Source organism: Lissotriton vulgaris, chromosome 1_2 (genome assembly GCF_964263255.1).
Source record: "Lissotriton vulgaris chromosome 1_2, aLisVul1.2, whole genome shotgun sequence".
Classification (NCBI taxonomy): Eukaryota; Metazoa; Chordata; class Amphibia; order Caudata; family Salamandridae; genus Lissotriton; species Lissotriton vulgaris.
In genome coordinates this window covers 349,336,308-349,351,044 of record NC_141686.1, presented here as the reverse complement: position 1 = coordinate 349,351,044, position 14,737 = coordinate 349,336,308, and the positions used below count along the sequence as shown (strand labels likewise).

The 14,737-nt window shown below is 46.2% G+C and overlaps 1 protein-coding gene across 1 annotated transcript in view; it reads left to right on the top strand.

The window, feature by feature from the left end:
* The window catches only part of LOC147736762 (uncharacterized), a 172,060-nt gene that overhangs the window by 84,850 nt on the left and 72,473 nt on the right, over positions 1-14,737 (top strand). The window lies entirely within an intron of this gene.

Below are 14,737 nucleotides of genomic sequence, written 5' to 3'. Positions count from 1 at the left end.
TGAACCCTATCACTGCATAGTTTATGCCAGGAACTTCACTCAAATGAACGTTTCTACAACACCAATAAATACAAACTAGATCCATTTTCACTGTAACAATCTTATGTCCTGCTTACCCCAAAGTAAGTTTTACTGGTATGTTGCAACTTAGCGAGGCTTATAGTAAAAAATGCCTAATGGCCAGTGTTCCCTGTAGGGAGCGTGCATTTAGTGTAATAACCCTGAGTGTGCAAACTCCGTTACGAAGCGCATACACTTCATACATCACTGAGGCACCATTTGCAGCTTTTGCTTTTAAAAAGCGAGCAGCGTGGAAAAAAAGATCTCTTGCGTGAAGGAGCACAGAGAGCAGATCTTGGGCCTAGCAACATACCACGGTGGAAGAGGGGAGAACGTTGCAGTGTGCCTCTTAAACGGCAGGTATCGGTTTGCCGAGGGACACAAGTTGTGCAGCATGTTTCTTCTTCGCATGCTGTTTGCTGCACTCGTTTCTGAGAGAGGCTGAAGGACTTTACAGGCAGCTGTGGCTCTCTGGGAGTGATCCCAGCTAAAAGTGTTCAAAAGGCAAGCACTCCGCGAATAATGGTATGCCTGTGCTAAATTTATTTAGAGAAGTCATTTCTGACCCTGCCGCAAGCATGCCAAGTCATATGTGCCCCCAGTGAGGCAGCATCATTAAGATGAGTCATTTTCCCGGCCTAGACCTGGGCTCTGTAATTGCAGCTCTGGTCACCTGTGAAGCGTGATTGTGAGCAGCCATACAAGAATGTAAGGAGATATGATCGGTAACCAATCACATCCCCATGTTATATCTTTTAAATGTGCTGAGTCTTTCTCACTGCTAGTTGATTCTATTGTACCAACCGAATATAGGATTCATTTACCACCTCTTTCACGCCGTTACATGAGGGCACAGCCTCAATGCTCTCACACCGCCTTACAAAACACACACTAAACTACTACTTACACGTCACAACAACTTCGAGCTCACAGCTAGGGCTCTCAGCACAGACCCATATTCACAGATGCCAAAGTCCCAACAAATCGAAGCACGATGCTCCTCTGTAGCGCACAGAGGTACTCGCCTCTCGTAACGGACTTGCTTCCATCTTCAGCCCAGGTGCTGCTCGCTCTTTGTGATGTGTGATTACCGTTGGAGCTGCAGAAAGAAACGTGGGGTCTTTTACCTTCCCATCATACCTTTTACCACATATGTTTGAGTTAGTAGTTGAACTTTGTTTATTGCAGATGTATGTAGACCTCTTTTCCTAAATAAATCCTGCTGTATCTTGCATTGCAATGGGTTCGAGTCAGCATTCTGTGCATTTAAGATCCCCTCCTACAGGGCTGACATTTATTTTTTGTCACTTTGTAAGCTCCACAGCGCTCAAGCTTCAGTAGTGAAGAGTGCTGCCACAACCAACTGGAAAGCAGCTAACCCACCCAGCAGCCCCATATCTATGAGTGCCGCCAGGTATAACTTGATTTACCTCTTGTCAGGAGTAAGTATTGTGTCCATACTGATTTTTTTATTTTTTTTTTTCATTCCAACCCTTTTATGCTTTCCTCATTCGAAGAATGCAAAATACAACAAGACTTAGGGCAGGATGTACTAGCATCAGGAATACCGATTTCCTATTTGCGATTCTATATGAGACGCAATTTGGAAATCGGAATTCCTAATGTATCAAACTCAGCAGACCACCATGTCTATGATTGTTTTTTAATAAAGCAGTCTGTTTATTTTTTTTTTAATGCAGCCCGTTTTCCTGAAAGGATAATGGGATGCATTTAAAAAGAAAAAAAATAAGCTTTTTCGTTTAAGTTTTTTAAGAGTAGACAGTGGGGTCCGTGGGACAGCCGCCTGCTCTTAAAAATATTTGTTTTCCATTCTTCAAAGGCCCTCTACCTATTTGCAAATGGGTTACCACCTCCTTCAGGGAGTCAGTATAATTTCACCTTAATTCGGTCGCAAAACTTTCATACAGCCCATTCAGATTCAGTAATTGGAAAAAATGCCGTAACACGCCCCTTTTAAATACCAAATCGCAAACACTAATTGCAAGTATGTAGCGTGTTACTGAATCACAATTTTTATTTGTTGCAATTGTAAAAGCATATTTGTGGTTGGACGTTTCCGAATGCAAAAATGCTTTGTACAAGTGGCCCCTAATGATTTACTCCCCCAGTAGGAGAACTAGCCTATAGGGCACTACACTAATGGTGCAGCGTCAGCTTTGCACGTGTGCAGCAACAGCGGTGGCATGAGCGCTGGCACATGTTTTTTTTTTTAAAACAAATGAATCACTGCAAGCATTCACTTATTTGTGCTCCTCATGATTGCAGATATCTCTTTCAGTCTTAGGCTTGGAGATAATATTTTGTTTGAAGTCCATGTTCGTGATTTCCCAGCGGACGGCAGATGCTCCTGCTGTTCTTGGTCCATTCATCACACACTCATGCTTCTGTGCACTTTACCATTGGTGCAGCAAGTGCAGTGGCACGGGGCCCAGGGCTGTGAGGGCTGTGAGGGCCCGTTGACCCTGTAAATGACTGTATATTAGCAGCCCAACAACAGTCAAATTGGTGATTTCCTTTGCTTGCACCTGAGCTCATGGCATCCTGGTCTTTCCACCAACATGCATAAACCCGGAAGGAGAGTCGATCTCTCAGGACCATGCTCAGATAAAATGATCATTAATACGAGTCTCTGCACTGCCGACGCCTGAGCAGCAGCGAACCCTTCGTCTACCTCTTCTTGGTTCATGCAGGACTTCATTCTGCCTAAGTAAGGTTCCCGTATGTTTCATTTAACAACACAGTTTGGTTCCTAAATGCAACTGAAAAGATCTGGGGCAGATTTACAAGCCCTTTGCGCTTCTTTCACGCTGCCATTGCGTCCCTTTTGTGACGCAACGGCGGCGCAAAAGATGCGCCATGGTGCGGGGTATTTACAACGTGACGCATCTGGGAGATGCGTCATGTTGTAAAGCCCTGCGCCATAAGGAGGCGTTCAGGCGCAGGGGGGGGGCGTTCCTGTGCAGGAACGCCTCCTAAAAGTGCCTGAGTGAAATCTACAAGATTTCACTCAGTCACTTTTAAGCCAATGCTGCATCAAAACCCTGCGCCTGCATGAAGCAGGCATAAGGCTTGACGCAGCATTGGACAGATAGGGCCCCCCAGATCATTGCTGGAGCTGCGTCGCGTTTGCGACGCAACTCCAGCAATGTGCCACCTTTACGGCACAGATGTGTCACGCATCTGTGCCGTTTTTGCCCCATGGTGCGCTGCATTGTAAATGCGGTGCACCATGGGTGGCGGAGCTGTGGCGCACAATAACTGGCGCATTCCTGGGGATGCGCCAGTTATTGTAAATCTGCCCCTTAGATTTTAGTGGGATGAACAGTACATAGGATTATACCTGCAAGCATTTTGGAAATACAAAACAGACACAGACACGCATCAACCCTTTTAAGAATATCCACACCTTATGTCCATTATACTCCAATCCATGTGTTGTATAGCAGTCCCCATCGGAGGGAGGGGACGCCTTCACAAAAGAAGGGTCGAGGATGTGTTGCATCTTGAAAGGCTTCAAGCCTGTGCTCTGCGTGCTGCAGATGTCCGCAGTGGATGCCTTAACCATCTGCGCTACCTTACATGCTTACTAAGACACAGGAACAACAGTGTATGTATGTCAATTGTAACTGAGGCTCAACAAACATTTTGGTTTAGAGGATCGCCTAAACCTTTTTGTTTCGTAGCTACAAGCACTTTCTTTCTGTGGCACTTTGCATTTCATGCTCACTGTGCTGCGGCTCACCATTACCAGTCCAACAAATACAAAATGCAATTGAGAATTGGTTGCAGGTTGCAGGCTCCACTCATCCTTCACCGTTCCACAAGCAGGTAGTTTGGATCTTCCATTTATTTAAGGCAATTCCTGAAATATCAGAAATAGCTGTGTAGTCCAGAAAAATATTTCACACTCTCAGGGGATTCCTTTCTTTTTTTGTCCAACTCCTCTCTGCTGCAAAGCATTCAGTGGTAAGTGGCGCTCTTCAGTATACCTTTCTGCTGCTGACAATCATTCGATAGACCTCTCCCCACACACCTGCCCCACAGGACCTGTTGTCTGTACATTCTTTAACTGCATACATTCGTTTGTCCTTTGCAGGGGTCTGGTTATACCGCAGCCCCATTCCATCGCCCACCATGCTGCAGCCTGCAGTCCTCTTTTAGTATCCTGTGTCCAGCATCGCCCCTCTGCGTGCCCTTCCTCCTCTGCATTTTCACCTTTTTCCACTAAGTATGCCTTATAAAGGGCCCAGTAGTCCCTAGGTCGGTTCTGCACAGACTGAAGCTCATTAAAAGTGTCCAACTACTCATTACAGTATGCCATGTCCGAGTGCCGATCCCTCAATATTGGGGCAGGGCCCCTTGCCCAGCGCATCGCTACTCTGCGCTTAGCTAATAGTAGTCCAATAGCTACTAGTATCCTGACCGATTTTCCTAGGTCCTTATCGTATCCCAATAAAGCTAACATTGGTTCCATCTGTATAGTGAAGCTGTTCTAGCCGTCTATGCCTGGAAAACTCCCTCCCAGAATTGAAGTATCGCTGGACAGTACCAAGCAGCATGTATAAACCCTTCTTCCTGCTCACTGCATCGCAGGCAGTTTGCAGATTCCCGTAGGCCATATCAGTACAATCTTTCCAGCGTATAATACACACGGTTTATGTACTTAAAGTGTATCAACTGGTGTCCCCATTTACAGATCCCTCCTTCGTTTTAGCGCAGCAGGACTGCCATATCTTATCTTCTACGGGCCTGCCCAAGTCTCTCGGCTAGTCCGATCTTGCTTTAGTCACACTGGGTCTGCGCTTGCCTGTGCGTAAGCATAGAGCACTCTTACTAACTTGTCTGGGGCTTCTTCTGTTTCAGGGCAGAACGTGCCGGCATGTCTGGTGGCTCTTGCAAGTCTTGTCGTAATAGTTCTCTCAATTCATGGCAGTGATATCGAGTCAGGGCTGATGGCGGGTGCCTTGCTCAGGGATATTCCTTCAATTCCCAAACTTTACTTTGTCAAAAAGATCTCCCATCTTTGTGACCCCTTGCGTTTGCAGGGCAGTTCTCATATTTGTTACTAGTACTAACGAGAGCCAGGTGCACCGCTCCAGTTTAACATCCGGGAATACAAGAGTGTGCCCCTTGTTTATCTCACAAGCTCCACCATGCATGTTATGTAGTGTTCAGTAGATCAAAGACTCCAATTTGGCGGGTTTCAGCCTTGAAAGTTTCTGCGGGGAGTGTGTGGGGGTGTGCGGCGTCTCTCTCCAAGCACTGATTAGGCAGATCGTGTGGGCCATGAAGCCAGTAGTAGGCGAAGGAGCTTTGCACCACTTTATAGTACAATTCTAGGTCTGGCGCATTAAGAACCCCCATGTCATAAGGTAGAGTGAGGACCTCCCACCGAAACTTTTGCTGCTTTCCCGCCCATGCTAATTTTGTCAGAAAACCGCATAATGTCTCAAAAATTGCTTTTCGGCAGGAGAATAGGTATGTTCAGGAACAGAAACCTAGGGAGGACTACCATTTTCATAAGAGCTATGCGCCCAATGAGAGAGAATGGTAGTTTGACCCAGCGGTTCACATCTTTTAACATTTGTATTGCCTTACCGTAGTTCTCAAGTATGACTATTGCTGGATCTGTATGAATCTGTATTCCCAAATCCCGTACTGCTTCTGTCGTCTATCGTACGGGGAATTCCAATACTGGTGGTGTCGTGGATGGGGTAAATGGAAAAATTATGGACTTATCCCAATTAACCTTTAGCCCTGAAAGACCCCCAAATCGTACCACTTCTCTTAACACAGGCGTAAGATTCTTCCCTGGTTCCCGAACAGACAGCAACATGTTGTCAGCGTATGCTGATATGACTAGTCTGTAGCTTGGGGATCGCAGCCCTCTGTGATCATGATATTCTTGGAGCACGCACGCCAGCAGCTCAACTATGAGAGCGTATAGCAGGGGCGATAGTGGGCAGCCCTAACGGGTGCCTCTTGTAATTGGACTTTGGGACGTGGTTATTGCACCAATACGAATATGTGCCACCAGTTTGTTGTGCAGTGTCCTAACCAATTGTTGAAATACTTCTCCCATTGCAAACGTCTCAAGTTTGCTCTCATGAATACTCACTCGCCTTTTCGGCATACAAAAAGACTGCGGCCATTTCTGGGTCCAGGATCTGTACTGCCTCCAGCAGCGTCCTAAGATTAGTATTCAGACTCCGACCCGGGACAAATCCCGACTGCTCTGGCCCCACCACCCTTGGTAACATCAACGCCAGCCTATTGGCAAATACTTTAGCGTATATTTTCACATCAACATTTAATAACGATAAAGGACCACAGGAGAAACACACATTGGGAGGTTTACCAGGTTTAGGTATTGCAACTATAAGGGCCTCGCGCCTCAAAGGGGTATTATCCCGGTCTGTACCATTTCTTCATAGAGTGTGACTAAGTGTGGTATCAGAACATCTTGATATGCTTCATAAAAAGCCACAGTTATGCCATCCATCCCCGGCGCTTTCCCAGGTTGCATACCCGCCAGTGCTGCACGGATCTCCTCCGGGTCCAGCGGAGCCATCAGATGCTCCCACGTCATTTTAATGTGCTCCAAATAGTCATTCATGGCTGCCTCATCTGGGGTTATTCAAGACCTATTTAACTCAGCATAGTATTTGCGAAATCTCTCGGCTATATGGTGCGGCTCATGTAGGGGTTGGTCATCCTCATCTAACTCTTCCAACAGAGTCTCTACCTCTCTCCTAGGGTGCACCAATGCCCCTAGCGTTGCCCCTGGGTGTTCCCCTTCTCCGTATGCTCTGGCTACCGAATACTGTCCCATATGCTGAAACTCCTAGGCTGCTATTTCATTGTCCTCTTTTAGTCCAACCTGGATGTACCTTAACGTTTGTTTATCTCCCAACCGTTGTTGTTTCGTTTCTAGTGCTGATATTTCTTTTTCTAGGAGTGTTCACCTACTCCGGGGGGATTTCAGTACCCCTGAGTGCTTTGATATAACCATCCCCACGATATAAACTTTGAATGTTTCCCAGACCGTAGCAAATGTATCCACCTAGCCTACATTGTCTGAAAAATCTCACTTATTAGCTGGCTGAATTCCACTTTAAAGGCGGAGTCTAGGAGAGAGTACGGTGGGGATCGCCAAGTAAAGGCAGAGGTCTTGCATTGTCAGAGCTCCATGGTCAATATCACTGGCGAGTGATACGAATATGTATGGGGGAGGTTCACGTTGGGTAATCCTAGGCACTAGGCTCTTAAAGATTAACCAATAATCCATCCTAGTGGGTATGTCATGTACGGTGGAATAGTGCATATACCTGACCCGTATCTAAGCAATGTCTCCATATATTCACCATCCCCAAACAGTCCATTAAATCTGTGATAGTTTTTGCAGCCACTGCCGGTCTGCGGGTTGGGTCCATTGATCTATCCATAGCAGGTTCCAGGAGGCAATTACATTTGCCCCTCTAAATCTGAGGCAGGCCATCGTCCTGGTGCAGGTAGGCGCCGAGTGTGTGGTAAAACTGCGGCTCATCATAGTTAGGACCGTAGAGTCCAACCAACAGGACTGCTACGTCTTCCTTGTAATAACGGGCCACCACAAATCTACCGCTTGGGTCAATGCATACATTTTTTATCGTCACACCTGCCTTAGTGTCGGCCCAGATAAGGACCCCTCTAGCACGTGAGGTAAATCCAGATGCAATAAATTGACATGTCGTCGGTTCGCCCCTTTCTCATTGGCTCAAAGTCTTGTTGAACAAGCGTACCGCGCTAAATAGAGAGATCCTAAGGGATTGTATGGCTCTGGACCATGCCCACTACATTCCTTGGTTAAAATACATCCAGGATGGATATAGGACTCCTGTTAGGGCGGATCTCTATAGTAATCCAAATTCAAAGAAAGAAAAGATCTTTGGGCCAAGGAGACCTTTTTTTTAGGCAGCGGCTGGTGAACAGGTAAGAGCGTGAGTTAATGAAGCCCAGTGTACGTAAATATATTATTCTTAAGACGTACCCACAATAGACCTGTACCTCCTAGGGCTTCCCAAAACGCATGACAGTTTTTTATTAACAGCGGCGGCAATTTAACTGTGGTGCGGCGATTTAGCGCAGTGGGCGGTGCCACGTCAGCCAACGGACATGCGCAGCACTACGAAGATAGTGCGCTCGACGGCCATTGGCCGACGCCAGCAGCAAAGGGGTTAACAAGATTACGTTTTGATTGATTTCACCTTCTCCTCGCCCACTCGCGGGGAGTAGAAAAGGCGAGACTCTGTTGCCATGTGGTTGCGATGGCAAATCCCCTCAGGATATGACTCATTTTTTAATGTTTTGTAGTTATTATGAGGTGCCGAGGGAGATGTTTGTAATCCCCGTTCTAAAACTAGCAAACTTTACCCAAGTGTGCCCTGCTTTTACCTTTTTAGCCATGCTTTCGGGGTCCACTTTATGGCACGTTCTTAGCTTTTTAAAGGTTGCAGTTAGGCTTCGATCTAGTTGCGACTAAATTTCATGTATGATGTAGTCCTGAAAGTGTGATCATTCTTGATTTTATATATGATGTAGATACATTTTTATGTCCTATTTTTAATGTACTTTATAATGAATGAAAACTATTCATTCAATGATATTCATGGATGCGATCTGTCCACTACAATCTAACTTGGACTTTTATGTTTTTTATACAAAAGCTGAATAAAGTATTTTGATTGATTGATTGACCTTGCAATCTACGTTGCGTCAATTCCTCACTATTGGTAGCGGTGCGTCTCCTGGTGCGTCTTCATCTACACTGTAGCGTTTGAGATATCATATCACCTTCCGTATTCTCCTATGATCATTCAACCCTCTAACATTCCATGTAAGGAGTCTAATCTGCGGCTTTGTGTGTGGATCAATCATTCCTTTTCTTGTATCTTCCATGATCTCAGTGCTTTGTGTGCTGTGCAGTTACGAGTTGCCAAATTGTCAACATACACACTTCTACCTAACAAAACAAATTAGACAATACCAACCCCGTTATGGATCCCACCCATGCTATTCATTCCCAAACTTTGCATAGCATGTCTGCGACCCCCCCACCCCCATGTCCCTCCCGGTAACTTAAAAGTACTGTAAACTATACAAGGTGCTGCACGCATGAGGGCGGATGTTGCTCCGTCTCCACACTTCCCTAATCCCAGCCTTCATTTAGACACTATCCCTCAGGGGTCTTAAGATATAATATGAGATTTGTAGATCGAGGATTTCAGAAAGATTTGAGGAGAAAAATTACCCTACTGCCCTGGTCTCACCTCACCCATAGGAGAATGCAAAACTGACCATAACCCAGGCCCAGCCAGCACGTGCATAGTAGTGCTTTCGTTTATAAATGTCATTTGCATGACCATTGCTCTGTGCGCTCTCCAGAGAGGCCAAGGATTGGATGTGCATTCAGTCTGAATGCGCCATTGGCAGGCACTGTAAGAAACCTGTAGAGCCTTCCGTCTCCGGGCTCTCAATCGTGCCCCTCATAAACACCCAGCCACAGTCTGAGCTCACCCAGACCTGAGGGTGACGGCTTCACAATTTGTAATACATTAGAGTAATATGTTGTATGACAATAAAGACACAGAAACACATCATCTGAAAAAACGAAATTCTTTTAGGAAATGGATGGATGGATGGATGAAATGGATGGATGGATGGATGAAAGCATGTGAAATGAAAACGGGGACTGCTCTGCTGACCTGGGGTACGCTAGGGTTTTTACTTAATCTCTGAGAAATGAAGTTAAGAGCATAAACATGAAGTTTTAAAGCCCTAGGTGGTTCAAAGGTGTAAAGAAACTGCAGAGGCTCATGGGATTGTCCAGGCCAGCAGTGGTATAAGATCTGCCAGCGCTAATAATGAAGGGGAATGGCGTGGTATTGTATAAGAGGTGTCAAAATATCAGGAGAGTTGATGGAGTGCTAGTGAAATTAAATTTAATTTAATTGGTATAGACCTCTTCCGAGATCCAGAATATGTTAAAATAGTTTATACATATTTCCAATTCCATAGTACCACGATATATCACGAAATACATTATATACAAAAGAGATTATTATTCTTAATTTAAACATCTCTAAAACGCTTTAAAAAAATTAAACTTTGTGACTTACAAATTCATCTGGTGGGGGTCTTATAAGCTCAGGCAGATCTACTGTTCTAAAAATATTATAATTTGTGCAAATCGGTTTTAAGAATTGATTGCGGGCATCGGCCAAGGTGCTATTTGGACAGACAAATAGGACATGTACCAAATCTTGGATTCCTCCTCCACACAAATCACATTGGCTGGTTTTATCAAAATTACTGCCCCATTTTTTTGTTGTATCTTTTAGCGGTAATGTCCACAGTCTTAGCATCAGGATGCAACGCCTACCCTTATGGTCCAGTGTAAAACTCAAATATTTTGGGATCTCTTTATACTCCACCCTGGCTAGTGATCGCTTATAGTGTGATAACTGTTGACAATAAAGTTTATTTATGTCATATCTCAAGCTCTGAGTAGATTTTTTCTGAAAAAACATTAGGAGTACGGGAGAACAACTTTGTAAAAGATTCTTGGAGCGCTGGGAGTGCTCCAAAGCAATCTCTAAATTTCCTTAAAACATATGTATTCCTGGCCCGGCCTTAAAGTTTCTTGACATATAATTGCTCTCAACGTACCTCCAGGTGCATGTAATTTGTTATAAGCCCACCTCGGCGCTTACTGTTTTTATTAAGACGGGATTTACTCCCTTTGAACTCCCTAATGTCCAGATGTATGGCTCCTCATCTTTATGTGACTTCTGTAACATCAAAACTCAGGATATGCATCATGTTATTTTCGTATGTCCGTCCCTAATGGTGCACAGGCGCAAGTGGTTAAGACCAATTTGTCTCCAACTGAGTATTCTTTCAGCAACTGCTTTCCTTGATGCTATTCATAACCCTCCAAATGAAATGTTCTGTTTTAAATTGTATGACTTTTTTAAATGTTTCTTAGCGATATATTAGAAGGTTACAAATGTCTATTTCTCTCTGTACTGTAATTTTGACTATATGTCACTGTATTAAATCTGTTAATTTTTTTTTATGTGGATCTCATCTGAGTTCCGAAATCATAAATAAATAAAAACTTTGAAACTTATAAGCCCACCTGACAAGGTTTGCCAAGGCTCTTGTATATGCACTCACTACCCCTAATTCCAGTCGGAGTACGTGAACAGGAGTGGCTTGACTTGTAGTAGTAAGCATACATAAGAGTTTTCCCTTCTTGAGATAAAAAAACAAACGATTTTATAGAAATATATTCTAAACCATACTTTAAAATAGAGGTAATCTTTTCCAAGAGGGCTGAAAAATGTTGCCTCCCAGTAGATGAAAAAATCTTTTTTATAGCACTTGCATGGGATACTATTTTGAATTCAGTCCATTGAAAATGCAAGGCAGTTCCAATAGACTGGGAGAAAACTCTCCCTAAATAAATGTAAGTAGATTACAAGGTACTATTTTTTTTTTAGATATTTATTCTTGATCAAAATTTCTCGGAGTGTGTGGCTTGGAGCATCAAGATGGCGGTCGCATTCTGAGAGTGCTCCGGACCCCTATGTCATCCGCTCCGAGTATCCGCCACCATCGGCTGCTGTCCTCCCCTTCCAGCGGAGATACCCATCTAACCGCAGCCAGGAGTGGATGTTGGCATGGAGCAGACCCAAGAAACGTGAAGTGCAGCAGTCGGATCTGCCCCAGGTCTCCAGACTGCACCCCTGACAAAATGGCGGCTGGCACTCACCACACCAAATCATAAAGGCCAGAGATCACCCTCCCGCCTCACAGCGACGTAGATGTGGCCCAACACATTCTTGAGGCCCCCGCATCAAACATAAGCAGCAATCGGAGGCCCCAGGAGTACCTGGGACAAAACTACACAGCGATTGAGTCATCCGGCCCGCGAGGTGAGCCCAGAAGCGCGCTCTGCCCCGCGGGATTGCCCGTGTCCTGGTCCCGGCCTGGTGTGATACAGGAGCCCCTCACCCGATGCCACCTTTCTTACGGACCTGTGAGTGATTGGGCCCTACACACATTCCAGAGCAGGGGCCCTCCTGGCCGGAGCCTGCCATGACTGGAGCGATCACATCTGAGGATCCGTATAGACCGCCTGCCTCCAAGCCCTTGGTGCCCGATCGTGCGCCGGAGCTGACCCTGAGGGAGATTGGGACTGAAGACTTACCCACCCGCACCTATTGAAGGCCAAGGATCGGCTGCGGTGGTCGCGCAGTGGGACCTCAGGTGGAGATACCCCCCTCTATCTCTCCTGACCGTCGAATCTCCTTGGGACTCCTCAGCTGCTGCCGCCTCCTGCTCTGGGAAGCTCGGATCCTGATGGGAGCCCCTCTTCCTTGACTGGGGGGCCTCCCGGGAGGGGGCACTGGCCCTGGGCCTGAGGGGCTGGTGAGCCCTAGGTTGGAGATCCAGCGCTTCGACACCGCCAGAGGAGAAGAGCCGGCCTCGTCATCCTACTGTGCAGCGACGCAGGATGACACCTGACTGCCTCCAGGTAAGGGAGATCGGCTGCTAGCTCATGCAGCGGTGGACCTCTGTCCCCCCTCCCTTCCCCATTGAGCAACAGGGCCGGAGCCCCCCCCACAACCTCCCAAGATCCGCATTCTGGCGTCCTCACCTGGCTAACGCTCACTATTCCCTCCATTTATCCAACCAGAAAACTCCAACCAAACTCTGGATGCCCGAGGGGAACAGAGTACATCCCTTCTGCGCCCTACAGGCTGTGGACCTTAACCCAAACTCCCGCATCCTATAGGCAGCAGTCACCAAGCAGAGCAGACTGGGGGGGCGAAGCCCTGACTTGGCCCTGGGAGCACCTGGTTTCCAGAAACCGCATCCTGTGCCAGGTGTGCAGCTGTCACCAGACTAATCTGGTCCGCCCTGAATGCTGGCGGGGGGGAGGCACGGGGCGCTGAGTGGGAAAGGCCCGACATTGTCCTGGATAATAACTTCTTGCGAAGTCTGGTAAGGGTCCCGAGAGGTACTCCACTAGTGCCATTGCAACTCGACCTAAATTTTAAAAGAACTGATCACCAAGTATTGATCCGACCTTTAATGCTTTGGGTTAGACTATGGCATGTTCCCGAACTTCAAGATTACAGAGACGGGTTAAATGGCGCTCGATAGTCTAAAAGTTATCCCCTGGCTTAGGCACGTTAAAGCTTGGTTTAGCAACATAGGTTTGAAACAATTCTGGGAGAACCCTGAGCAACTACCCCCTAACCCGAAACTAATCCTAAAAAGGGCTTTCTGGTCCTTTATAGCAAATAGGACTATAAGTGTTACAACTGGTGGGACTCTAGTTTCAAACTTCCTAAGCTTTAAGGATGTCCCACTTTTTGAGCCCTTTATGGATGAAATAGAGCCCCCACTTGCCAAAACTTTGTTTTTAAAATTTAGATATGGGAACCTTTTAATAAAGACAACTTTGGCACGTTGGGCTAGAAATTTAGACTCATCATCCATAGCAACTGATGAAATTTGCTCCATGTGTGAACAAAACCAGATAGAAAACGAGCAACATATCCTCTTCTTTTGCCCTGCGTATGCTCAGGCCAGGAAAAGATGGATTAAACCAATATGCCTATTGTTAGGTCTGAGGTCATGTACACAGGCACTGAGAATTCTGACACCAAACTCAATGCAATCAATAACATTTAGTGTTAGTAGATTTTTACATTCTATTTTCTTACAAAGGAAAAAAATGGGGCATCAACTGTAATTGAGCTCATTCCAGGAATAGAACTGACTCTTTTCTGAAACTAATGAGTGGTCCATCCTAGGATTTTAAGATTGTTTGTTTGTGCTCCGATTGTCTTCCAACATGAAATGTACTGTTTTAGCTAATGATTTTAATAACTAAAGTGGAATGTTTTTTTTTCATCTTTTATTCATTGTATTGTATGCATTGTTCTTTTATGGCACCAAAGCCGAAATAAAGAAATTGAATTGAATTGAATTGAAAGGCCCGACATTGAGTGAAATTAGTTCAATTCCCCCCACCACCACCCCTGGCGATGCCCATCGAGCCCGGCCACTGGAGGCTCAGCCCTGAAGAGAAACGCACACAACGATGATGCCGGCAACCCCTTGCACGAGCTCTTCCAGGACCTTGTCTTTCCCCAGCAAACCCAATCAGCCCTGCACTTCAAGTATCGGAGAATCTAGTGAAACTTCGGGCTGAAGTGGCCATATCCCAAGGACTTGCCTACCCCCATCCTTATTGTGGCTCTGAGGTACCGACGGTGGGGACCCGCTCTGCCTGACTTTGGGACCTACCTCAGCACCGCCACGTGGCCCCACATGGGCGATACCGGGATCCCCCCCCCACCGCCCGAAAGTCCAGGAAGGACTCACATGAACCCACAAGAAGCCTGGACTAAACCAACCACGGGAATCACTTTAAAGACCACCCGACTCTAAGTAGCCTCAACAAAATCCATTGCCTGCCCTTCTTTTCCGCGAACCAGGGGGAAAGACTGCTGTCCAAAACCTCCTGCACCGCAGACCAAAATCGACCAACGCACTGGCAACGATGCTAGGCCCCTGTCCGGGACCGCCGAGAGGCCCG